The 26,684-nt window shown below is 44.1% G+C and overlaps 1 protein-coding gene and 1 pseudogene across 2 annotated transcripts in view; both read right to left on the minus strand.

Moving 5' to 3' along the window:
* Nucleotides 1-26,684, minus strand: part of dapk2b (death-associated protein kinase 2b) — a 155,065-nt gene that overhangs the window by 109,511 nt on the left and 18,870 nt on the right. The gene's annotated exons all lie outside the window — the stretch shown is intronic.
* Nucleotides 9,198-9,697, minus strand: LOC144669921 (small ribosomal subunit protein eS19 pseudogene; annotated as a pseudogene).

Consider the following 26,684-nt stretch of genomic DNA (forward strand, 5'->3'; position numbering starts at 1 on the left):
GGAATGCAAATGAATGTTGGCCTTTATTTCAAACGGAATGGAGTATGAAAATAGGGAAGTCTTGCTAAAACTATACAAGGCACTAGTTAGACCACACCAGAATACTGTGAACAATTTTGGTTCCCTTATCTAAGGAAAGATATATTGGCATTGGAGAAGGTTCACTGGGTTGATCCCAGGTATGGAGGGATTTTCTTATGAGGAGAGGTTGAGTACATTGGGCCTGTACTCATTGGAGTTTAGAAGAATGAGAGGTGACCTTATTGAAACACAAGATTCTTAGGGGGCTTGACAGGGTAGATGCTGAGAGGTTGTTTCCCCTTGTGGGAGAGTCTAAGACCAGAGGGCATAATCTCAGAGTAAGGGGTCGCCCATTTAAAACAGAGATGAGGAGGAATTTCTTCTCTCAGAGGGTAGTGAATCTGTAGAACTCTCTACTTCAGAGAGCTGTAGAGGCTGGGTTATTAAGTATATTCAAGGCTGAGATAGGCAGATTTTTAATCCGTAAGGGAAGCAAGGGTTATGCGGAAAAGGCAGGAAAATAGAGTTGAGGATTATTAGATCAGCCATGATCTAATTGAATGACGGAGCAGACTCGATGGGCCGAATGGCCTATGTCTGCTCCTATGTCTTATGGCGTTAACATATTAATTTGGTCTTGTTATAAAGAGATTTAACGAGTCACTCTGCACCTCAGAGATGATATTTTTAGGACCTATAACTTGGAGAATGTGTCATCATGTTTCATGACCACAGCAGATTCTTTCCATGAGGGAGATTGTTTAGTAGAAGACTTTATAAATCTGCCCATTTGATTTGGTGCTGCGTAATGCAACATTGCTGTGCAATGAGGTGCATGTCCAAGAAACAACTAGATGGAAAATTGGTTTGTGAAAAATGCACAGGTAAATTACACTGTTAACCACATTCTCCTCTGCGGAACAAGACACACATGTAGACCTTCTGGCTCTCTCCTTCTCCCCTCAATGCAACCACTGCCAGCTCATCATCAGAAACAAAACTTGCTAAACGACCAACACATAAACCTCAGTTATTGTTCAGCCAGTCATTGGAAGGTGTGTGACTGTGAATATTATGACTCACTTTCTCTTAGCCCTCACTGAAAAGCTCCACTTATCTGCCCACCACATCCTTCTTCAATGACAATGCCTTATTAATTACGTCATTAAGGTTTAATGGCAATTACAATGTTAAACAGGTGATGAGTATTTGTACACCTATAAAGCCGGGAGACTGGCGTGGTGAGTAATGTTGGCTGTGAACTAAGTCAATAAGCTCTCTCCAGCAAAGAAAGCTGCTGAGTCTTAGCTCTAACTTGAACAACCAGCGTGGATCCAGTTAAGGTTCAAGCCCAGGAGGAATTATAATCTAATGATCAAGCCATCTCCTACCTGAACACGTTAGTAAATCAGTGATGGTGACCAAATCGGTGAGGTTTTGACACCAAAAGTAAAACGAATACGCTTTATGCCAAGTCTACTTTAACATACTGTTTTCAATGTACTTGAAATCATTGATGTGCCGCGTCACTGTGAAACGTACAGTTGTTTAATTTGATATTACTCAAGGTTGCAATAATGATCTTGCACCATTTATTCGGACCTCCTCAGTTGTTGGTTTACAGATGACAACAAACTCGCGTTTTCTTTTTAAGTTCCTTCTGCACCATTTGGACCTGAATCCTTTTTGCTTTACAAATGACTGCGAGACTTGCAACAAAAAAATATCAGGAGACCCTTAATAGCGACAGCTCACAAACTTCTGGTGCAACTGAAAGAAAATAGAACTATTTGTTCTACTTGACGTAATTTCAGGGCACAAATCCTTTGGAGCAAAATCGGCTCCATCATTGAATTTTTGTACAAAAACATAAATTTGCAACTTCAGCATTTGATCTTAGTTGAACATTCTACAGTTAACTGCTGCCTTTCCTACGCACTGTGTTGTCTCCAAAGAAAACATTATTTTGATTTCCACATGACTCGTATTGGGTGTAAGTTAACAAAAGGGTGAAAAAAAAATCATTTCCAACAATGAATCATCGGAACTATAGCAGCAACCCTAAATGTCCCGTAAAACAAGACATCTGCACCTCAGGGGTGATATTTTTAGATACAAGATGCACTGCAGCAACTCACCAAGGCTCCTTTGACCAGCATCTTCCAAACTTGCAATCTCTACCACCTAGAAGGACAAGGGCAGCAGATGCATGGGAACACCACCAACTGCAAATTCCACTGCAAGCCCACGCACCATCCTCACTTGGAACTATATTGGCCGTTCTTTCACCGGCGCTGGGTCAAAATCCTGGAAATCCCTTCCTAACAGCACTGTGGGTGTACCTACACCACATGGACTGCAGCGGTTCAAGAAGGCAGCTCACCACCACCTTCTCAAGGGCAATTAGGGATGGGCAATAAATGCTGGCCCAGCCAGCGACAGCCACACCCCGTGAATGAATAAAAAAGATGCTGAATAGCTACAATATGGAGCTCTGCCTGCTGCTTTAATGTATAATCCAGCAGTTTCAAACGGATTAACAATGTAGCATAAGGGATCATTCACATATCACTATCCATTATTTGAAATTCAATCTGTCTATGTGATTTCACTATACAGGTCACAAATGCCACTTTCATTGCTGCACAATACTTATTAAATTCTCTCACTCTGGATAATAATTCGTGGGAATCCTAGCATAGTGTTTACCTTACTGAACACGTGATCCAGAGGCCTAGACAAATAACCCGGCGATGTGAGTTCAAATCCCACCCTGTCAGCCGGGGAATTTCGTTTAATTAATTAAATAAAACCGAAATTAGAAATCTGCTATTGTTAATAGTGATCATGTAACTAACTAGTTCCATCTGGTTCACTAATGTCATTTAGGAAAGAAATTCTGCCATCCTTCCTGTCAGGTTGAGAACTGGTTGTGTGCAAGTGCTTGAGTATGACATAGTATATGGTACTCGGAGAAGATACCGGAAGGTACCGCACTTTGTACTACATATGGGGTCACTGCCCCTGGGGTTGGTCAGATAGCACATTAATTAAATGGACCCGAGATTAAAAAGCAGCTTTTTCATTTCAGTTTTATTTATTTAATTAATTAAGTGAAATTCCCTGGATGACAGTGGGGGATTTGAACTCACATCACTGGGTTATTTGTCTAGGCCTCTGGATCACACATTCAGTAAGGTAAACACTATGCTAGGATTCCCACGAATCTCTTCCCAGAGTAAGAGAATTTAATAAGTATTGTGCAGCAATGAAAGTGGCATTTGTGACCCGTGTAGTGAAATCACATAGACAGAATGAATTTCAAACAAGGAGTTAGCCAGCATGGTACATTAAATAGTGTTCTTGCAGTTAAATATGATATATTGGGGAGATGGTGGCATAGTGGTAATATCACTGGACTAGTAGTCCAGAGGCCCAGGTTAATGCTTTGGGGGCACGGGTTCAAATCCCACCAAGGCAGCACAATAAATTCGGTATTGATAGCTAGTCTCAGTAATGGTGACCACCACTGATTGCTATAAAAACCCATCTAGTTCACTTTAGGGAAGGAAAACTGCCATCCTTACCTGGTCTGGCCGACATGTGACTCCAGACCCACAGTAATGTGGTTGACTCTTAACTGCCTGGGCAAACGGTCTAGCAAGCCACTCAGTTGTATCAAACTGCTACAGGAAATTAACAGACTGCGGCAGTTCAAGGTGGTGGCTCACCACCACCTTCTCAAGGGTAATTAAGGATGGGCAATAAATGCTGGTCTTGCCAGGGACACTCATATTTCGTGAATGAATAAAGAAGGTAAATAATTGAAGAACTATTTTTATGTGGCGTTTGTTTACTTAGACAAAGGATATTAGTACAAGAACTGTCATCAAATCTCAGCACTAGAGTCTGTTCAGGTCTTTTGCAAAGCCTATGCATATTTGTACTAATATCTTAAAGGTAGGGAACTTCTCTCAAACCTGTTTCTCACTTTGCAGATTACGTTTAACAAAATACCTGGTGTAGATTGCACAGGTTCTCTTCGTTAATCTTAAGAAAACAATTATTCTACAATTTCCTCAGTGTCACTGAACATATTTTGGATTGTTTGACACTGGCAGGGGAAAGATTAGTGAGCAGCAAATGCAGTGGATGCTTGGTAACCAGGAAGTATTTATTGGGATCAGACAGTGAGTAAATTAGCGCCGATATATTTTATTTCATCAGAGCATCCGATGACTGGGAAGATTTTATTTCCCCTGAGAAATTCTGCTGTTTAAAAAGGAAGTGAGTGGATCAGTAGATTACCACAAAACTCTTCACCTCGGGGACCAGGATATGAACCTTGACAGATGGAATGAGATTCACAGGATGACAAAGAATTTTCAACAAGGAAGCAGGCCATTCGGCCCTACTGGTCTGCACTGGTGATTATGCTCCACATGAATCCCCTCCCACTCCAATTACCTCTTGCCAACATGGCTTCCATGAGGTATACATCTAGCTCCCCCCTTAAATGCACCAAAGCTGTTTGCTTCAACCACTCCGTCTGGCAGTGCGCTCCACACTCACACCATTCTCTGTCCACTCCGATGGCTTTAGGTGCCCTACGGGGAAGCTCTGGTGGTCACTGCCCAACGACAACACAAAACCTGAACCATTCAGGTATGCTCTGGACCTTCAGACAGATTCACTCTGAGCTCCCAACGTCCCAGTGCAGATACCCCTCAGCTGTCGAGGACAACAGTAGCGCGCAATTGACTGAATTACACATGGCTGGCTTTCCAAAATAATTTTTATTCACACAAACGTACTAAAATGGTCACAACGCTGTTCCCAGGAGCCAAAATTAATTTTTGGTCAGCTGAATGCAAAATATGTTGAGCCGGGCGGTTTTGCATTCTACTGGGCTTTCGAGCTTGTCCGCTGAACGTTAAAATACTTAAAACTCTAAATATGGCTTGCCAACACCTGCTCCCAACAGCGCGATGAAAGGGGCTCACTTCAACCGGGTAAGCAATCAAGTACGGCAGGTCTTATCAGCTAGATTAGGATTTCCAAACTCCACTCACAGGGGATTTGCTTCCTTAACAGCTGCAAATCGCAAACATCAGGCAACTCGCTCTGTATTTAACTCTCTTAATTAGTGCTCCTGGCTCGGTGAAATGTTAATAATCTTTGCACATAGCCTAGGCAGGTGCACTAGGAAGATTTCTAAATGCAGCACGATCCTGGTCTGGGACTAGCAGGAATGCAAAATAACTGCAGCTGATGCTGAATTGCCCTGTTTCTCCCCCCACTTAACATTTCTCATGGTATAAAAATGGCTGGCGTCCCATCAGATGAATTTGTATCAACTTTATAATCTTTAGCACTGGTCAGGGCTCCTCCCTGTGTGTGTGCGTGTTTAATCTATGGGTAGACGTGAGTGGATCTCGAGTTTGAGTAATAGTTGTAAAATGAGTGGTGGTGAATCAGCAGATATCGAACACAGTGGAAATTTTTATCTCTCAGGATTTTTATTTCCATTGACTTCAATGCAGATGAAATAATGTCGAGAGAGACGTGAAATGGGTTGCAGTCAGTCAGAGGAAACATCATCCCTGTATCCAGTCTGTCCTGCCCTGTCAGAATTTTATACGTTTCAATGAGATCCCCTCTCGTTCTTCTAAACTCCAGTGAATACAGGACTAGTCGGCCCAATCTCTCCTCATACGACAACCCTGCCGTCCCAGGAGTCAGTCTGGTGAACCTTCACTGCACTCCCTCTACGGCAAGTATATCCTTTCTTAGGTAAGGTGACCAAAACTGCACACAATTAAAGGTTGGAGATAACCTGTGCTGTAAATCAATGCTAGAAGCACACAGCTAACTTGGTCAGGTGAACTGGATATTCAAGTGTCAAATCCAGGATGCTGCCCGTGACCCACGCGTTGTTTATATTTTCCCTTGGCAGCACCCAGGAGGTCAGAGACACCACATCGTCATCGAGTCAAAATCCTGGAACACCTTACTACTTAATAGCACTGTAGGAGCTCAATAAGACAGCTCACTGCCTTCCTCTCAAAAGGGAACAAGAGACAGACAACAAATTCATCCAGAGAATGAATTTGAAGGTACATGTGCTGTGTATATCTAAATGTAAGATAATATCAACCACAGCACAACCTTTTACGAGGGATTATTTTGTAAAGATACTGTAAAATCCTTTTGCACTATAATCATTGACAGAAATTAATTTATTAATGTCTGGAAAAGTACCCACGAAACCAGCAAATAGAAAAAAAAATCCTGCCAATAATTTCCATTTAAATCTAGAAGGCAGTTGACTGAGCCCAGAATAGCAAGATGGTGCTTCAAGTCTGAAATTCACCACAGTACAGCTCGTATGACCAAATGTTTCACATGTGCAACCTTGGGAGTAACTTTCTATTATGAAGCCCATAATTGTATCATGGAAAGCATGAATAATGCCCCACTTAGTCTTTGGCCGCAGTCCAAATTCTTCACAATCTCAAAAGCAAACACTTAGGGCAGAGAAATGTGTTTCTCCTTTTAGCGTCACCATCTGCAGCAACTGTGAACCATTTCAATCATTGTGGCAGCAAAGTGGAGCCTAACCCATGCCATCTGCTCCAGCAGAGGGTCCGGGTCACACGCAAGTATGCAAAGAAGCTTGCAGAGAATTTTCCCTCAGAAATAATGCACTGAGTGTTTTCTTTTGGTTACTAGCTTGTCTTTAGAATGGCTCCTTGGAAAGAAGGCTGGCCTCTTAGACGAAGGAAGCAGAAAATGCGCTTTTTAGAATAAAGAAGGTTAAGGGGAGATTTAATAGCTGTGTTTGGAATTAGGATGGGCTTTGATAGAGTAAATAAGGAGAAACTGTTTTCAGTAATAGGAGGGTGGGTAACCATAAGGCACAGGTTTAAGGTACAGGCACCGGACACCATATCCGGGACGCTCTGGACTGGACATGTTCCAGGTTTGTGGATTTTGGGTCCTGTACGTTTAATACATAAAATAAAGTTTGAAAAATAAAGTTACAAACAAAAGCTGTGCTGTGCTCTTACCACATAACAGTCGGTGAGTCGCTGAAGCTCCATGGGAGCAGTGCGTCTGCTATAACATTCAAATCGCTGCACAAAATCACATGCGAGCATTCAATTGGAGCAGGAATAGGCCATTCGGCCCCTCGAGACTGCTCCGCCATTCAATAAGATCATGGCTGATCTGTTGGTGTTTTGAATTCCACACTCCCATCTACCCTCCGATAACCTTTGATTCCCCTCGCCTGACAAGAATCTATCTACCTCTGCCTTAAAAATATTCAACGGCCTGAATTTTACCCTTGGCGGGCGCACGGGATCGGAGGGCCCAGGAGTGGCTGGGAGACAGACCGCCGACTGCAATCGGCCCCCGACCGCGATGTCACGCTGGCTCGCAAACTAACGGACAGCCAGCGTGAACCGCGTGCTGGAAAGCTCAGCGCTGCCGGGACGGAGGCGGGAAGAGGGTCGGCAATGACATCACCGCGGGCGCGGGTGAGCGCTGCGAGCGAGCGCCCTGAAGGCAGGCAGCTGCAGACCTTCAAATGATCCAATAACGGTTGAAAAAGCCGCCAAGAAAAATGTCCGTGCATCACGACTAAGCACCTGAAACATATCTCACAAAAAATGCTGCCCATAGATATTTATTTTATTTCATAACGGAGGTCTCATCCCGCCCTTGGATGAGGTTTGACAAAAAATGTAAAGGCCGCCCGGCCGATTCGCCCCGTCCGCCAACCGTTAAGGTTGGACGGGCCGCGAAAAATCGGTGACAAGTGCGCCGTTAATGGGCCTGATTGCCCTCTTAATTGTTGGCGGGCGCGCTTCCGACTCCTGTGCGCGTCCGCCGAGGGAAATATCATGCGAGTGCGCCACGATGTCGGGGACAGTCGCCTGGCGTCTTCTCGCGCGATCTTTATGTCCAATCAGGACATGCCCGCCTGTGGGATATAAAATTCGGCCCAATGACCCTCTTTGGAGGCGGCGAGTTCCAAAGTCGCAGACTTCAAAAAAATTTCACCTCCTCTATTATCTCATCACACCGCAGTTAATAGCCCCCATAACAAACTGAATTACCTGCCAAGGGGGTCAATGCCAACATATCTTTGTAAACCAGGTGACTTCTTTGACAAGGTCACCTGCCAGTTAACGCTCTTTAAGAGGAAGTGGACGGCTAGAGGAGGAGATACAGTACAGCCTTTCCTGAAGCCAAGATAACAAAATATCACAGGATGAGGGGAATCAATTAAAGAATAAAAGCGTTTGCACACAAATGTCAAATTGCCGGTTTTCGGGTCCTTCTGGATTTTGGGGCCCCGGAGAAGGTGACTGTAATTGGCAAAAGGGAAGATGAAGAGATGTTACGTTTTTTTGTTTTACTCGGTGAGTTAGGATGATCTGGAAGGCACTACCTGAAATGGTGCTGGAATGGGAATCAGAGGCACCTTTCCATGGGGAATTGATATTGAAAAATTGAAGGGTGGTGGGGAGAGATCAAGGGAATGAAACCAATTTGCTTAGCTTTTTCACAGAGCCAACATGGGTACGATGGGCCAAATGGCCTCCTTCAGTGCTGTCTGATTCTAGGAACTCGTTTTATGTTCTCAGGCGTCAAAGAAAATAAGCACGTTTAATAAGTGAAGATCGCTTATGCAAAACAATTTCTCAACATTGTTTGACATGTGATAAACTACCTCATAAATGAGCAGTAAACAGCATCCAAATAGGTGCTGAGGGCTAAAGAGGAGAAAGATGGCTTAGAATAGATATTTTGGTGATTTGGTGCAGTGAGCTGCTCGTCCTTTTTAGAACCCGCACAATTTTCTCTGCCCTATTATCGTCCAGGCAATAATGTTGAAAATCTAACCACGTCTCCAAGAAAGAAATTGAATAATTGTCTGAAGAGAAGTGCGTGAGTGACTTTTCTTTTAAAATTATTCTTTCATGGGATGTTGGTGTCGCTGGCAAGGCCACCATTTGCTGCCCATCCCTTGAACTGAGTGCCTTGCTAGGCCACTTCAGAGGTCAGTTAAGAGTCAACCACATTGCTGTGGCTCTGAAGTCACATGTAGGCCAGACTGGGTAAGCATGGCAGATTTCCTTCCCTAAAAAGACATTTTTTTTAAGCAGTTAGAACTGAAGGCTTTTATTATTCTCCAGAATATGACGCACGCATTCAACGTTTCTTACTCGCTGCCGCAACCTGACCAGCAATTTGGTCTAGGTCTCTTTGCCCTTGTGGAATCAGTCTGCAGCCACCATTGGAATCCTTCTTGACCATCTTCAGCCCTTCGAGAGCCTGCAGCACCTTCCTGGCCACAGGCTTGGAGCCGCGGCTGAAGTGACTGGGCTTCACACCCTTTTCGCTGGTGGCCACTGTAAATCTTAGTCATGGCCCCGACTCCAACACCACCCCGCAGGTACAGGTGAGGCACTGTGGAAGCAGCTCAGGTACAGAACCAGTTCTCGTCATAAGGGGCCAGCTGTTTGTGTTGGCCCAGCTACACTGTGTCTGGCACCTTTGGCTTGCCAGGATTCCTGAGGAGAGCTCCCAGAGCTTTGACAAATTCTTGCTGATCCACGTCCTTCACTGTTACACCAGGCAGCGTTCGGACCCAACCAGATGGCATTTTGTGACAATCGATGGTAGTTACATGGTCACCATCACTGAGGCTGGCTTTCAATTCCAGATTTTATTAATTGAATTTAGATCCCACCAGCTGCCATGGTGGGATTTGAACTCATGTTCCCAAAGCATTAGCCTGAGCCTCTGAATTACTAGCCCAGTAACATTACCACATTGCCACCGTGCCACCATCTCCCCTCTCTCAGAGAGAGCCAGCACAGACAGAATAGGATGAATGGCCTCTTTCCGTGCTGTAACAATTCTATTCAATCAACAATCTGCCTAACTCAGCCTTAAAGACATTCAAACAAACCAACGACCCTCTTAGAGGGAAAAAACTTCTCCTCCTTCCAGTCTTAAATTTGAGACCCCTTAATCTTAACTTGTGTCCCCTAGTTCTGGTCTCGCTCACAAGGGGAAACATCCTCCCAGCATCCACCCTGTCAATTCCTCTTCTATGTTTCTCATTCTCATAAACTCTAATGGATACAGGCCCAACCTGTCCAACCTCTCCTCCCAAGGTAACCCCTCCATGCCAGGAATCAGTCAAGTGAACCTCCTTTGAAGGTTCTCTGAAGTCCATTTCAACGGACTTCCACTATAATGCAAGATTCCATAAAGGAGCCTTCGCAAAACTGAAAGCGCATGGAATTGACTCAGATAGAGGATTGGTTAGGAAGGAGAAGACAGAAAGCAGAGATAATGGGTTGGCGGAGTTACCCCTGAAAATGTGTCTCCTAAAACTCTGCAACAAGTGCAGCGCTCAGACTGGGAGATACAAAGGCTTTCCGCACATTTCTTGGATCGGTTGGTCTAAATCAAGACTCCAGAATTCTCACCCAAAACGTTTGGAAACGAGATATGACCGGAACAGGTAGAAGGTTTCTTTGCTGCTTCTTCACTAGTACTCATTTACCAAGAGGGTGGAATTAGAGGAGGTTTAAATGGGCTGAGCTACACTCAATGTAGAATTCTAAGTTGCTCCGCTGCAATTGGAAGTTAGATGGTTAATCTGCAATTCGTCGTCAAAAAGCAGAATACCACAGACGCTGAAAATCTGAAATAGAAACAGAAAATGCCGCAAGCACTCATTAGGTCAGGCAGCATCTGTGGGGAGAGAAACAGAGTTAACGTTTCAGGTCTGCGACCTTCCATCAGAACTGGGAAAAGTTAGAGATGTAATAGGTTTTGGGCAGGGGGTGGAACAAGGACAAAAAGGAAGGTCTGTGATAGGGTGGAAGACAGGAGAGATTGAATGACAGGAGAGTTAGTCTTCCAGGGCCAAAGGGGATGGTGATGGGACAAGAAAAGGAACAGAGAAAAAACAAAAACTGCGCCTGGAGAAAGCGAGCAGCTGACTGCAAGCAAAAATAAGAGAAAAACCTAGCAAGCCACTTAGATGTATCATACTGCTACAGAAAAGTCAAAAGGGAATAAAACTGGATGGGCCACTTGGCTCCTGGCCTCATGACAGTCTTGATTCAAACGTGGACAAAAGAGGTGAGGGGAGAGTAACTGCCCTTGACATCAAGGCAACATTTGGCAGAACATGACATCAAGGAGCCCTGGCAAAACTGGAGTCAATGGGAATCAGGGGTGGGAAAACTCTCCACTGGTTGGAGTCATACCTAGCACCAAGGAAGATGGTTGTGGTTGTTGGAGGCCAGTCATCTCAACCCAGGGACAATGCTGCTGGAGTTCCTCAGGATTAGGTCTAGGCCCAATCAGCTTCAGCCGCTTCATCAATGACTTTCCCTCCATCATAAGGTCAGAAGTGGGGATGTATCCTGATGATTGCACAATGTTCACACAATTTGCAACTCCTCAGATACTGAAGCAGGCCAAGTCCATGTATAGCAAGATCTGGACAACATTCAGGCTTATGCTGATGTGTGGCGTGAATGTTATTTGCCATTTAAGTTCCAGGCATGGCCATCTCCAACAAGAGAGAATCTGACCATCTCCCTTGACATTCAATGGCATTATCATCGCTGAATCCCCCACTCACAACATCCAAGGAGTTACCATTGATCAGAAACTGAACTGGACCAGCCATATAAATACTGTGGCTATAACAGCAGGTCAGAGACAGGGAATTCCGTGGCGAGTAATTCACCTTTTGACTCCCCAAAGCCTGTCCACTATCTACAAAGCTCAAATCAGGAGTGTGATAAAATATCTCCAGTTGCTTGGATTAATGCCCCTCTGACAACCTGCAAGAAGCTTGACACCATACAGTACAAAGCAATCTACTGGACTGGCACCCCATCCACCACCTTAAACATTCACTCCCTCCACCACCGACACACAGCGGCAACAGTGTGTACCAGCTACAAGATGCACTGCAGCAGCTCGCCCAATAGAGCCCTCCAAACCCACAACCTCTACCACCTAAAGGACAAGGTTAGCAGACACATGGGACACCATTACCTGCAAAGTTCCCCTCCAGGCTACACATCATCCCAACTTGGAAATATATAGACGTTCCTTCACTGTCGCTTGGTCAAAATCCTGAAACTCCCTCCCTAAAAGCACTGTGGGTGTACCACATGGTGCACATGCTCTGCAGCGGTACAAGAGGCAGCCACCTTCTCAAGGGGGTGGGCAACAGAGGCTGGCCTAGCTAGTGAAGCTCACATCCCATGAAAGAATGGGGAAAAAAAGTTCTGTTGAGGGAAAATGCCACCAGACCTCAGCATAACTTTGTGTAAGGCAGTCCATGCTCCAGAACACCAGAACCAGTGGAGCCATGAAGAGTCTTCAGGCTGCTCCTGGGGTCTATTCCTTTTGGAGTCAATAATATGGTGGCCAATGAGGGATTTTGTTCCTCCAGGAAATGCAGCCCCTCTAAAGTCTTGCAGCACGGTAATATTGTCTGAAGTCAGTTAGACTTAAGCTTCCTTCCTGTTTGGGGAGCCATGTTGTTTAAGTCCTGCCCTGATTAAGCAGCCTGGGTTTCTCCATTAGCACGCCTCGTGAACACGTAGAGATCGGAAGGATAATCTCAAAATGATCATTTCTCAGGCTGAATTAAGCGGACTATGAATGGTACTTTACTGCAAGGTGATCAGCTAACCCACAAGCAGAGTAGGAAAGCAAAACCAGAGGGGGATTTTGCTGATGCACTATAAAGTCTACAAGTATTTTAAACTACTCTAATTAAGGGTTGCAGACACAAGCCATGAGTGCAAGCCCTGAGACTTACAGATAATTCATAACTTGCTGCATCTCAGCGCTAATCTCTGCTACTCGGTGTGTCTCTCCCACAGGGGATTAACAGGGGAAAATGCAGGCTAGTGAGAGGAGAATCACAGGCTCCAGATTAAAACTATCAAGGACAAAATCTTTGGGCTGGAACAAGAAGCAAGTGATTAACCTAAAGCATACAGTCATGGATCAGGAATGAAATAGTTCCATTTCAGAGTTGAAAGGAAGCTGTGCATTTATAGAGCACTTTTCACAACCACCGGACATCTCAATGTGCTTTACAGCCAATGGAGCACTTTATGAAGTGTAGTCCGTGTTGTGGGGGGGATGGTTAGCTCGGTTGGCTAGATGGCTAGCGTGCGGATCGGAGTAACTCCAGCAGTGCGGGGTTCAATTTCCATTCAGCTGAGGTAGGCTTGGGACCTGCTTCCTCGCCCTGCCCATAGTTAGTAAAAAAAAAATCACAGTACTTTGCCGAATAATTGCCATGGACCTGCCTTCAGGCAGAGAATGCGCGGAGAAGTCTGCATAATGTAAGAAATGCGGCCGCCGATTTGTACATGACAAAACTCCCACAGGCAGCAACGTGATAATGATCAGATAATCTGGTTTTTGTGATGGTGATTGGCCAGGATAACTCATTCTTCGAAATAGTGCCATGGGGTGATTTACACCCACCTAAGCGAGCAGACAGGGCTTCGGTTAAATGTCCCATCTCTCAGTGCCGCGCTGCAGCGTCAGCCTTGTGCTCAAGCCCTGGAGTGGGAATTGAACCCAGGACCTCGTAGCTCAAGACGTGAGAATGCTACCCACTGAACCAGGGCTGTACTGATGGCATAATGTTTACAGGAAGTTACAATTTGATAGCATCTCTGACAGAGAGAAACTTTCCAAGGCACTTGACGAATTACGATTTGTGATAAAGCTACGAAGCAAAGAGTTGCAAGACAAAGATAGAATTAAAATGGGGGATCCAAAGAATTATGCATTCAAACATTTAAAATGCTCAATCATCCTAGAGAATGGGAACTATTAAGGTTAATCTTTTAGACTCATTATAGGCTTGAGGAGATTTAAAGCAAGCTAGGTGTTGTTAGGATTAGAGTAAATATGAGTATAACCATTAACCAAATGAGAATGTACACTTGGATTGATGGCATTGATCCTGGATATTGCAATCTGAACATCGCTGCTGCAAAAATGGGGAAGGAGCAAAAGGGCTGGTGCCCGAATATAACGCTCCCCCACTCAGATACAGTGCACGGTCACTCTCCATCCCCACCACCTAGACACAGTGCACAGTCACCCTCTGCCCGCACCACCTAGACACAGTGAATGGACACCCTTCACCCGCACCACCTAGACACAGTGCACAGTCATCCTTCACCCGCGCCACCTAGACAGTGCATGGACACCCTCCACCCGCACCAGCTAGATACAGTGCACAGTCACCCTCTGCCCGCACCTCCTAGATACAGTGCATGGTCACCCTCCACCTAGATACAGTGCACAGTCACCCTCTGCCCGCACCAGCTAGATACAGTGCACAGTCACCCTCTGCCCGCACCACCTAGATACAGCGCACAGTCACTCTCCATCCCCACCACCTAGATACAGTGCACGGTCACCCTTCACCCCCACCACCTAGATACAGTGCACAGTCACTCTCCATCCCCACCACCTAGATACAGTGCACGGTCACCCTTCACCCCCACCACCTAGGTACAGTATACGGTCACTCTCTACCCGCGCGTGCCTGGATACAGTGCACGGTCACCTTTTGCCCGCACCACCTAGGTACAGTGCATGGTCACTCTCCACCCCCAACATTGTTAACGAGATGTTAATACAAAGTGAATGGCATTGTTTAATTAAATACTTACAGCACATATAAATAGGAGATAGCTGGGACACTGGGATGTGTGGGAGGAGAGCTGTGAGACCGAACAGGTCAATATATTCTCCCTACAAAGAAAAGCTGTGTCTTGGTTTTGGCTTCACTATACAGCTTGGATCCCATCAACAACCACCAACTTTTGTGGAGTTTGAATCCTTGGAAGATGATTCACACACATTTCATTTCAAAAGCGGAATAAGTAAAATGTCAGTAATAACAGAGGCAGAGGAACTCTGGTATGAAAGGACAACTTAAATCAATATTGTTTTACATCACCAAATTTTACATTTCAGAGTTAATTTTTCTTTTAAGCAATTTCAAAGTCACACGGTCATTTGAAATGCTGGAATAAATTTATAGCCTGTAAACTATGGGAATGGAAATGCAAAACATAGGACAGGAAATCGGTCATTAGCCCAAGATGTGGATCACAAAAGCCTGACTTCCCTCATAGGAGCAACAGTTGAAAAGGACACAGATTTGGGAATTTCTAAACCCTTTAGGATGGAGACAGGAACTCCTTTAGCCCTTTTGTTATACATTAACCCTAAAAAAAAACCTAGCCCATTCAAAGCAAGTGGTGCATTTAACTTTCTGAGGCTGCATTTCCTCCAGAATGGCAGTGTTGGTGTGAGGCAGCTTCATCTTGCATAAATGCTAAAGTGGTCGGTTAAATATAGAGTTGAGGCTTCACCTGAAATCGGAGGTCAATCAGATCAAGACTAGCTGGAAGGGGCAGTCTCCCTCAGCTTAGTTTGGTTTGGTCCCACATCTGGATTTACATTGCAATTTATTTTAGATTCAGCCCATAGATTGTTACAGTCTAGTGAAAATCAAAGCACGAGGTATTGAAGGGAATGGGCCACATGACCAGGGAAGACGAAGAGTAGGGGGATTTTAGGATTGGTAGGAAATGGGCAGTGATGCGGTGTGATTTTGTTTTCCATTCAGAAAAATAAAGGATTGATATGAGGATGTGGGAAACCACGAGGAACATTGCAATAGATGGACAAAAATACAGTTTAACGCTGAGAAATGTGAAGAACTGCCTTTTGGAGGGTAAAAAGAGCAGTGAAAGGAGCTATACCATGACTTGTTATATTCTTAGGCTGGAGGAAGAGAGATCTGGGGTGGAGGGGGAAGGGTTACATGCAAATTGAAGCTGTCAAACAAAAGGCTGAAACATCTCTGGGGCCTGAAAAGAAATGGGCTTATTACACTGGGAGAGGGATGATGACTTGGAAGAAAGAGTACAACAGAGATTGTTTTCACTGGTTGAAGAATCGGAGCATAAACTCAAAATTGTCATGAGACGAGAGGGATGAAGAGGGAAGTTAACAGGAGTGTTTTCAAACAGAGGGTTATCAGAACATGGAATGCCTTATCACAGTGAGCCAGAGAATGTAAAATTTAAAAACAAATTTCGGATAAGTAAAAAGCTAAAAGCTACTGCGGATGCTGGAAATCCAAAACAAAAACAGAATTACCTGGAAAAACTCAGCAGGTCTGGCAGCATCGGTGGAGAAGAAATCAGTTAACGTTTCGAGTCCTCATGACCCTTCGGCAGAACTGAGTATAGTTAGGAGAAAGGAGAAATATAAGCTGGTCTAAGGTGGGGGGGCGGGGGGAGAACAGAACAATACTTCTTCAGAGAGGGCATTTCTTGAAGAGAGGTGGCAGTCAATTAAACACAGAGATAAAAACAAAAAGCTAAAAGCTACTGCGGATGCTGGAAATCCAAAACAAAAACAGAATTACCTGGAAAAACTCAGCAGGTCTGGCAGCATCGGTGGAGAAGAAATCAGTTAACGTTTCGAGTCCTCATGATCCTTCGGCAGAACTGAGTTAACTGATTTCTTCTCCACCGATGCTGCCAGACCTGCTGAGTTTTTCCAGGTAATTCTGTTTTTGTTTCGGATAAGTATTTGGGAAGGAAGAATAAAAGGGTGTAGGGAAAGAACTGGGAAATGGGATTGGAGTAGATATTTGAAGAGCTAGTACCAACAAAAGGCATAGGGGCATGTTAGATATTATAATTTATGTTTGGGACAATGATAATGAGCAATAGAATCTTAGTTGCTGTCTAGACACTAAACAGGAAAGAATTGTAGTTACTTGTAAGACTTACTGCTACAATCACCACAATGGACTCAAACAAACAAAATCACATTGTACAATTAGTGGAATGCAGCTGCTATTTAAATTAATATGCCTTATTAAAGCAAAACTGGATGCTGGAAGAGTGTCCCACTTTGGGAAATTTTCCGAGGGTAAGCAGTTTGATTACACCCTAATAGTGGGTCCGAGATAACCTTAAGTTTACTGCTGAGGCTATTGAACCTTTAACAGAATTGGTGATGTGATCATTCAGTTTCTTTTCCCATTAGGAGGCTGCAGTTTGTAATGCTTAGCTGTTACAAAATACAAAGATTACAACAAGATACAAAGATCCCAAGATAACACCAGATTCTATTTAAATTTCAATGTCAGAACTTCACAGGAAATGATACTCAATAAGCAGAAGTTGTTTATCTCCAGGTACAAAGGGGGGGGGGGGTGGAATGCAATCATAACTCAAAGATGTCCCACAAATACTTAAAATAAACTTAGGTTTACTTGTTGAGAACTTGTGTGACGCTGAACAACTAGGCCTCAAAAAGAGGTAAAATCGCCCATTGTATGCTACTAATTCTATAGTCATCTTGTTTTGAGTTTTAGATATTATGGTGGCACAGTGGTCATGGCATGTAACCAATGGCAGTTGGTGGAATTGAATTTCAATTAATAAATCTGGAATATAAAGCTAGTCTTAGTAACGGTGACCATGAAAACTATCATCGATTGTTATAAAAACCCATCTGGTTCATTAACGTCCCTTTAGGGAAGGAAATCTTCCGTCCTTACCTGGTCTGACCTACGTGTGACTCCAGACCCACAGCAAGGTGGTTGACTCTTAACTGCCCTCTGAAATGGCCGAGCAAGCCACTCCATTTAAGGGCAGAGATGGGCATCAAATGCTGGTCTTGCCAGCGAAACTCACATCCCATGAAAAAGTGTAGAAAAAAAACATTTTATATCATTCACTGGTGTCTATATATATTTGAAATGGTGACAAGAAACAGGAGAGGAGGAATGCACCATCCAGTATAAGCCATGGGGGGCGTTGCTATTCCTTATATTACAACAGTGACGACACTTGCTGTCAAGTGTGTGAGACATTCAGAGAATGTGAATGCCACTATAGAGACGCAAGCCCTTTTCAAAGTTTATACGGTGTGTAACTGAAATATTAGCAGCACGAGATCAGCCACCGAGGGCTAATGCCAGTGTGGATGTTGAACATTTAATATAGATTGTGATAGGGTACATGTAGAAAATAAACACGGCTCTGTTGGAATGAAGGGACCCAAGATCGATTGCTTTGCACAGAGTATAGGAGCAATCTGTGAAGAGCAAAGACGTTGGCTAAATCTGCCTGAACCGAATGAGGAATATATTTATAAAATTCACCACCTCCCAGCACGCACAGTTCAGTCTCCCCACTGCACTGTGCAGGAAACCATCCCTAACCTGCCTGCAGGTGATTTTTTTCCATAGGGGTCAGTCAAAGCTGTTGCTAGGCGTCCATTATAATTATAAAAGACAATTGGTAAGTAGAAATCACACCAGAGAAACAAAGAACCAAACGCTTGGCAAAGACATACAACCGGGACTGGAAAATCCAAGGATTTAATGGGTTTTAAAGGATTTTAATGAAGTTACTGAAATGCCATGAAAGGAAAAGTCTAAAGTTTCAAAGTACGTTCTCTTTTAAAATGAGAGGAAATTATGCTAAAGCGAACCAGGTATTGTCAGCATGGATCAGTGGCTAGCACTCTCACTCCAGTCATTACACTTGGAGTTCAAGCACCACTCCAGGTTGGATTCTGCAGTGGTAACTCCCCCATAGCCCAGGCGATACAGGGAGGGGGTGTAGGGGACCAGGTTATGGAGGGCAGATGACGAGGAGGGGAGAGGTTGAAACCTTGGTGGGTGGAGGGGTGCCCTCGATGCACACAGGGCACCTCCTGAATGAGGTGACCCCACCCCCTCTTCTTTCCTGCCTTATTCCATCTAGGCCCCCAACTAAACGGCCTGCCCACTCCCACGCCAACCATATTATGGTGTGGGCAGCATCTTATCCTGGTCAATAGGCTTGCTAACAAACCTAATTAACCTTTAACTATTTATTTACATGTGGCAATTTATTTACATAATTGTGGGGGGGGTGGTGGTGAGCTCGAGGGTGGGCTACCCACCCAACATATTTTACATGAGCCCCCCCCCCGCCCCAACCAACTCCCACTGCTGAAAACGTGCCCGGCGGGGGCATATAAAATCCAGTCCCAATGTCTAGGCTGACACTCCAGTGCGGTACTGAGGGGGTACAGCACCATCACAATTGCTGTCAAATTGAGGCCCTCTCTCAGGAGCGCATAAACGATTCCGTGGCTCTACTTCAGAGGGAGAACAAGGGATTTCCTCCTCGTGTCCAGGCAAATATTTCTTCCCCCAACAACATCACTAAAACAGGTTATCTAGTCATTATCATGTTGCAGTGTGTGAAAGTTGGCGGTGTACAACTTGGATGTCACATTCCCTACATTCCAACCATTGACTACACTTCAAAAAGTACTTCATCAGCTGTAAGGCGCTATGAAAGGTGCTATGTAAATGCGAGTCTCTCTTTGCACAGTGTGGTTGAGTGATTCATGGTGACATGCATCCTATTGGCCTGCTTATGGTTTGCTGACCAAATTGCTTTTTGTCACATTCCTCGCCGCATGTGCTAGCAACGAAAGAAGGAATTTGCAGATAATTACTAGTCATTGATTTAATTGCAAATATTGTTCTTTAGGGATGGGATTCAGGGCACAGAAACGTTTGCCTCTATACTCCTGGGCCAGTGATGGAAATGTTTCAAATCAGAATTCTTATTTCAAGTTGCTGTGCGATGCGGGTTCACATGGTTGTGGGTAGGCTTCAAGGAGATGATCTGTCTGATTACTGTGTGCTGTGTGTATTGTGTGTGTCGTGTGCGTCATGTGCGTGTCACATGTGCGCCCGTGTGTGCCCTGTGCACCCGTGCGGTGCGTGTGGGATGCCCATGTGTGCGAGCCGTGTGCAGTATCTTAAGGGGGGGTGGGGGGGGCGGGGAGGTGGGGGGGGGAGTGGATGTTCCATTCTCATTAGCTCTCGCAAACAGCAACTGGTATAGGTTGGCTTAAGAGGTTGAATCTTTATTGAAATGTGGGAAATGCAGCCACTAAATTGCGCACAGCAAGCTCCCACACAGCAGCAATGAGATAATGACCAGATAATTTGCTTTAGTGATGTTGGCTGCAGGATAAATATTGGGCAGGACAATTGGGATAATTCCCCTGCTCTTCAAAATAGTGCCCTGGGATCATTTACATCCACCTGAGCAGGCAGATGGGGCCTCGGTTTAATGCCCTATACAAGAGACGACACCTCCAATAGCACAGCACTCCCTCAGCACTACACTGGGAGTGTTAGTCTGGATTAGGTGCTCCAAGGTGAGAGTGCTACCCACTGGACCAACACTATCTAAAAGAGAGTCAAAGAACCTTCAGGCTTTGATTCCCCCGATAAGTAAGCGGAGCATTTTATTTTAATGAATTATTTTAAATAACTGCACTGCTGAATAAGTTTTACTGCTAAATTTTTTTTTTAAATTATGATCCTACAAAATTTCCCGCCTCACAGGGAAAAAAAAACTTTTAATGTTTGCACATCACGAAAAACCCACCATTTTATGCTCTGATTATTTCTTCCGTTTAATCTGGGGATAGCAGAAGACCATTATCACAAACTGTTTATACAGGAAGCTGACAGATGCTGATGCAATTGGAAATGGCACAATTTTGAGAACCTCTAACTTTTTTGTTGCTCTCACCCAGATAAATTAAAAAAGGTAAAGGAAGCAAGTACAAGACACAGGCATTTTGACTATCTTCCCCTCCTTTCCTGTTAAGTAATGGATCATGTCAAGGGTTGGCTTCCACAAACCCAGCTGTCCTCTGCTCCGTCACCAAAGTGGCTACACTTGCACAAGCCTAAACAGTGAGTAATGGTGGGATATTTACTCATAGGGAAACAGCAGAGGTGGATGGCAACCTTGACTTCACCAACAGTGCAAATGACAGCAACTTTCCACAAGACCGTGCTGGATTGTAATTGGGGGCAGATTGTTACACCAGATTTCCATGCGTCGAGGCTAGGGAGGGTAGGGTTATTCACATCAACACAAACACAAACACAGTGCAGGGATGGAATCACAGAAGCTCTAGATCCAAATGGCTCAGGACAATACCAATTGGGGCGAAGATACAAAATTGCCGGGCAGGAAGAGACCAACTGGTCCATCAAGCCTGCTCCATTCCCATGATATATATAACAAAAACAGGAAATGCAGGAAAAACTCAGGTCTGGCAGCGTCTGTGGAGAGAGAAACAGAGTTAATGTTTAGAGTCCGAATGACTCAACTTCAGAGCATTCTTCAGTCATTCGGGCTCAAAACTCCCCAGACCTGCTGAGTTTTTCCAGCATTTCCTGTTTTTATTTCAGATTTCTAACGCCCGCAGTATTTTGCTTCCACCCCCACAATGGCTGGAGCATCAGAACTGGACACTTTTCACCCCCACCCCCACCCCCCAGCCCATCCAGAGAGACAAAGAAAAACCTAGGGCAAAAATACTCTGTATAATTCCTCTCTCATCACCTCAGGTGAACAAAACCAGTCCAGGAGATTACATTGACCAAGGACTAACTGTAAAGATACTCAGCTACCCCATGATGCCCCCTTCAAGAACAAATCCTGCTCCCTCTGGAAAGCACGTAGAGAATCAGCACCCACTGGGGAGGGGGTGGCATAGTGCTACTGTCACTGGGCTAGTATCTCAGAGGCTCAGGGCAATGCTCTGGGGACCTGGTTTTGAATACCACCATGGCAGATGGTGAAATTTGAATTTAATAAAAATCTGGAATTAAAAGTCTAATAACCACAAAACCATTGCCGATTGGTGTAAAATCCCATCTGGTTCACTAGTGCCCTTTAGGGAAGGAAACCTGCTGTCCTTACCTGGTCTGGCCTACATGTGACTCCAGACCCACTATTAAAAAATGCCCTCTGAACAAGGGCAATTAGGGATGGGCAATAAATGCTGACCGAGCCAACATCCCATTAACGAATAATAAAAAAATGATAAACCAGGTGTCCATTGCATTCTAGGTGCCCGCCCGTGGATGAGGTTTCATGATAAATGCAAAGGCCGCCTGGGCTCTTCGCCTGCACTCCCACCAACCTTAAGGTTTGACGGGCAGCTCAGTTTATTAGTTTAATTGATATTTAAATGGCCTTAATAGGCCTTTGACAGTTCAGCGAGCGCACAGCCAAGTCTGGTGCGCGCCCGTCGAACTCAAGATCTGAATGATGCGCGGTGACGTTGGGGCGCATCGTTCCGAGTGGGCCCAGCCCCTGCTCACCGACCCGAAGATGCTGGCCATAGTGTTTACAAAATATTACCCTTTGAATCCATGAGAGTTATGTGTGAGCTGTCCAAGAATGAGATACCACCTAAATCACACGACTAAAAATAATTGATACAGGTGTGATAAAGGAGCTTGCCCTGTAGGGTATGCCGAAATACAGATGTTTTCAGATTTTTGTTTTCCAAATCTATGTCCTGTTGACAATAACCATAAATCCAGGTGTTATATAAAGGCAATGTCCTCTTGATAGTTTAGAATTGATGACTTGGATGTAAATGCTTCTTAAATCATTGTCTTTATAGAACATAAAACTTTCTACTCGCGTGCCAAGATGAACAACAGACTGAGCATTATCTATTAACAATGTCACAGAGTATCTTTCTCCTCCTTTCAATTAGTTACTGTACTTTCCACTGTTAAAGGCAATGAATAATGATGTGACACTGAACCACACCCAGTGGCATCCTCCAGAACAAAAACAAAAACAAAAATACCTGGAAAAACTCAGCAGGTCTGGCAGCATCGGTGGAGAGGAACACAGTTAACGTTTCGAGTCCTCATGACCCTTCAACAGAACTAAGTAAAAAAACTCCAGTGCCTTGTCTGACCGGTATTCCTCTTACATGCAAGGATATTGTTGGGCTGTTGTATGACATCAGCTGGAGCCCGAAGCCATGCTCACCCACACGCTAATTTCTGCATTCCCTAGCCCAAAGGATACCAAGGTCTGCACAATTTCCCAGGCTGAAACTTGGTTTATGTGCCTCACTACGTGTTGCACTAACTCATTAAAAAGGTGACAAGGAATCTCAGAAATGGGGAGCTGGAACCAAAACGGATATTTTCAGGCTGTCCCAACTTGGCAACAGGGTGCAACTGAAAGATACCAGTCAACATGCATCTATCTCCCTTCAGAGCCTGGAAATGAAATAGGAAATTTAAGCAGAATTCCCCTCCAGCATGAGCACCCATGACTATATTAGCTGCTTATAATGTTGGCACTTCAAACCCATCCTTTGTGCTCTTCTGCTTTTACTGATTGATATCTCTGTATTTCAAGATCGTGTTGCTCCTCTGCACCGTCAATATTTTGTTAACCTTCTAAGGAAATAAGTGGCCTCTTTATTCCTCTGAACAAAATGAGCCCATTTCACGATTTGCTAGATTGAATTTTACTTTCTATTGATCTGCTCACTTTACAAGTACGTTTACAGTCCTCCTGTATTTTGGTGCAGTCCTCCACATCATTAGCTCGATTCCCTCATTTGGTATCATCTGCAGGTTTTGACACCCAGTCTTCCCATCTTAATCCAAATTATTTACGCTTATGATAAGTGGTTTGGTCCCAGCACCATGTTTATGTCAACCAAATCATATTATAATGATAATATATATAATCATATAATATATTATATATAATATGATTATATAATATATAATTATATCAAACCAAAAAGTCAGAAAAGTCATGCCAGCTAAAAAGAATGTCAGAACTCTTGATCTGTTTGGGCTCTCAGTAACAGTGGAGCAGGTTTTCAAATCTATTTAAATAGCTCATTTCTAATTGGGTCGTTTCTACAAAAGGTTGGCTAATCCTGTAATGCCAGGTTGGCAAGGTGAAAATTTACCCCAAAATCCCAGAGTTCTGAACATCTCCTTCTCCAGGCCAGGTCAAACCCACAGCACCATGGTCTCCCCCACAAGTGGGACAAGGTGGCAGGTCCCAAATTCACCCCAACTTGAGCAGGGATCAAACCCCTGAGCTGGGGGCGCCAGTCTGATCCACACTGGCCGTCCAGCCAACTGCCAACCCCCAAGGTGTGTTCTGGAAGGATGTACAAGTTGATGCTCAACCTGTTTGGTTATGAATGCACCTCCCATGGCCATCAAGTCCTGGAGTGAGATGTGAACCCCTAGAGAGTGTCTGGCTCAGGGTCAAGGATGCGACCTCCTAGTTCTGAACACAGACATGTGCAAACCTATAGGAATATACTGTACACTCTGTACATCTGCTCAATAAGAGAGTAATAACTAGGTTTATTAAGTCAACATTTATTTTATATCGGAAGGTCATTTTTCAGTCTGAACCAGTGAATAAGATAAGAGAGAAGGCCAGCAAAGGAAACAAAAGATGAATTAAGAGAATAGCTCTAACTGCAGCCACTGGTGAGATGGGCAATAGTGTGGTTAGGTTTGTGTCTATCTGGATCAGCACTGGCGTGCAAGTGCACTCAACCCAAGACCTGAACAAGCTGCGGCAAGTCTCAGAATTAGTGGTGTAACAGGAAGTCCTGTTTACAGCCAGTTCTGACTAAGGCAATTTTAACCTTAAGATGAAAAAGGAACAGAATTTTACATTTTATTTTGAAGAATAATATGTGTTTCTCTACAAGTTCATTTCCTTTAAGAAAAACAAGCCCCTACAAATTTCCCTCTTTCCAGCACAATGAATCCAACTCTAAATTTTGAGAATGTTTCTTAAAGCGTTCCAAGTTATTTTGAACAGGAAAGGGTTTTGAGGCAGTATGCAGAGGCTCAATGGATTATTCGTGTTGTCAGTGGCGTACTGCCTTAAGGGTTAAAGATATAGACTGGAACAGTCAAGTTTACCATAGGAAGTGTCTCAAAGACCATGAGTTACATCAGCAATCTGCTTTCTTGGTCATGGAGGTGGTTAGCACAGTGACATTGCTGACCAGTACTGCTAAGTTGCAACCCCAGGACTGTCCACAGTCCAGTGACCTCACCCAGGATGATGAGCAGCACAAAAAAAATTAGCCTCAGCATCCTCAGCTGTAGGGGAGGAAGGTGACCAGGGCTCCCGTGCCCCAAACATTGCTGAGCGGCCCTTCCTAGAAAGGTGTGTGTACGACGTGAAGGCAGGGTTCGGACTGTCCGTTATGCAAATGTTAATGTCCAAATTCACACCATTACTGACCATCTGGGTGCAGGACCAGAGAGTTCCTAATACCCATGGAGCGCTTGTTGTGAAAGGGGAAAAAAATCCAATAGGGCAAAAATAAAGCCTCTAATAGTTAGCAGAAACAAATGGCACAAAATAGAATTAATCATATTAATTAGGAACTTAGGGACAGGAGGAGGCCATTCAGCCCCTCAAACCTATCCCATCATTTAATTTAGGCTATTGCTGATCTGTATCTTAACTCCATCAATCTGCCTTTAATATCCTTGCCTAACAGAAATCTACCAATCACTGTTTCGTAATTTTCAATTCCACCACACTCACCATCAACAGCGCTGTTTTGGGTGGGAGAGTTCCGTATTTCCACTCCCCTTTGTGTGAAGGGGTCCTTCCTGACGTCACTCCTGGATGGGAGTGAGATTCTGGAACTCTTCCCCCAAAAGGCTGTTGATGGTGAAATTGAAAACTGCAAAAAAGAGAGCTTGCTAGATTATTTTTGCTCGGGAAGGTTATCAAAGGTTAGCACTGTCAGAGAGACAATTTTAAACACCCTTATTTTTCTGATCTGTATGATATAGGTGAACACATAATAGCGGTCAGACACAGCAATAATGTTATAAAATAACGTGACTTCATAGAATCCCAGAAACACACAGACGGTGGATTCAGCCCACTGTACAGGTGCTGACTCTTTGAAGGTGCTGTCGTGCCTGGTTACACATCCCTGCTTGTTGTCTGAAATCCTGCAAGTTCCTCGTCCTAAAACCTGTCCAACTCCCTTTTAAAATTGTTTACGAAAGCAGTTTCCATCACCATTTCAGGCGCAGCGTTCTAGATCGCGACAAATCATTTGTGACAGCGTCTCCTCCGCTTTCTCCAAATCCTTGGGCAACCGTTTTAAATCTATGACCTCTGTTTACACCAGAACCTGGCTATTATCTTATTACCTTCCTATATACCACCTCAGTAACCAAGGAAGAGCAAGTTAATAGTATTTTTTAATTTGGAATGTGTTGTATTGATTTTATTTCTTGTTTAACTGGTATTGCCAATAAACACGACTGGTGGTTTTTAGCCTGAATGCTTCCCATCTTCTACATTTGGGATTAATTTGGTACCTTTCTGATCGATAAAAATGTTACAATTTATAATATCAGTCTCGTACAGATCTTCAAATATGAAAGTACAACTTTATAAGTCAATTCATGATAAATATGAAAAAATAAAATCTAATGATGTTCCTACATTATTCTAATGACCTTGAAACAAGATACATCTCACAGGTGGCTGTCTAGGCAGCTGTTCCCTGCACAGATTCTTCAAAACTGATGACAGACATTTTGTAAGAATTGGCAGGGCAGGAATAAGGCGCTAAAGTGATTTATGTCATGGGCCAACTGCAGTCCATTAGAC

This window comes from Cetorhinus maximus, chromosome 30 (assembly GCF_964194155.1).
Source record: "Cetorhinus maximus chromosome 30, sCetMax3.hap1.1, whole genome shotgun sequence".
Classification (NCBI taxonomy): Eukaryota; Metazoa; Chordata; class Chondrichthyes; order Lamniformes; family Cetorhinidae; genus Cetorhinus; species Cetorhinus maximus.